This window comes from Nannospalax galili, unplaced genomic scaffold (genome assembly GCF_000622305.1).
Source record: "Nannospalax galili isolate Female #2095 unplaced genomic scaffold, S.galili_v1.0 scaffold601, whole genome shotgun sequence".
NCBI lineage: Eukaryota > Metazoa > Chordata > Mammalia > Rodentia > Spalacidae > Nannospalax > Nannospalax galili.
Genome location: NW_008345690.1, coordinates 760,893 through 762,278, shown reverse-complemented (window position 1 = coordinate 762,278; position 1,386 = coordinate 760,893). Strand labels below are relative to the sequence as shown.

Sequence of the window (1,386 nt, the reverse complement as noted above, 5' to 3'; positions counted from 1 at the left end):
TTTGGGCGCACGCCCCCCCCCCCCGCATTCAGAGTCGGCGTCCAAGGGACAGACTGTAGAGACAGGGGACGGGGGAGGGGGAAAACAACTAAAGAAATCGCTCCCCTCCCCCTGCAACAAAAGCAAACACCGCAAACAAAACCTCTTTACGCAGCTACCCACTAGCCCTGGCTTTTCAGAAACTATTCTCCAGACGAATGCACCCCCCCCCCAAACACACACACACACACACACCAATAAATAATCGCTCAGCGACTCGGCTACACAGCCTGGCTGCGATGCGCCTCTCGCGAGCCGGACACTGAGCAAACAGGCGACTAGAGAAAGAAAAGATCGTAGCGCCGACCTCCCGACACAGATCCTTGTTTGGGTCTTACAATGTCTGCACAATCGTGCTGCCAACACTTGGTTACTTTAACCCTGAAGGCCCGGGGTGTGGATTGGAGAAGGTGTTTTTGTGTTTTGAGGGTTGTTTTGCATTGGGGGGAGGCTTGCAAGATCTGACACGTTGCAATCGGATTCTCTCTTTCTCTCTCTCGCCTCATTGATCTTCCTACTTGTGTTGTGCTAACAGATTACACATCTCGGTTTTCTCCTGTCTGAGTCTATTTGCCTCGGTTCCTTCTTCCTTCTCAGAGATATTATTCCGAGGGTGCCGGAAACGTTGCACATGCGTGCCCCCGTTAGGGCACAAAGTCGATTGCCCGGGGAGGGCTAGGGGGACCCGACTGGCAGGGACAAAAATGAAACAAATACAGAAAGGAAGCCAGGCCGGGGTGGGGTTCCTAGCATCGTTCTCCACCTGAATGGGGGGGGGGTGTGCAGGAAGGCGTTTGCCTTGTTCACCCTGCGCGTCTCCCAGAAAATAAAGAAAACGCACACAACAGCCCACACCTTCTTCCCCAACTATTGTTTCTGCGAGATCCCAAACTTTGCTTCCAGCCACGTCCCCCTCGCCAAGTTTCCCCTGCACAACCGCAGGTCCAGGGCGAGCTGCTGGCGCTGCCTTGTTCCCACCGGCCTGTTTCTTATTTATTTTGGGGGGCGGGGGTGGTGGTGGCTGGAGGCGGTGGCACCCCAGGGCCAAGGAGGCACAGGGGGCCCGCGTCCAGGGACGCGATGGCCTGAGCCCAGTTCTGCTGTGAGAGGGGAGAAAAGCGAAGTAGACAGAAGGAAGAGCCCGAGCCCACGCCGCGAAGAGCTGCTCGGCGGTTGTTATTGTTGTAATGTGTGTTTTCTTTCTGGAACCCGGGAGCTCTGCTTACGGATTTCCAACTTTGAGCCCCCTAATCTCCACCCAAGCCTGCAACCAATGACAAAAAACAAGACTTGTTTGCCCAAGCAGGCTCTGGAAAGAAAAAGAGGAGAGAGAGGAGAGAGGGGAGA

General features: G+C 55.1%; 1 protein-coding gene across 1 annotated transcript in view; it reads right to left on the bottom strand.

Moving 5' to 3' along the window:
* Mxi1 (MAX interactor 1, dimerization protein) overlaps nt 1-1,386 on the bottom strand; it is an 80,741-nt gene that overhangs the window by 78,726 nt on the left and 629 nt on the right. The window lies entirely within an intron of this gene.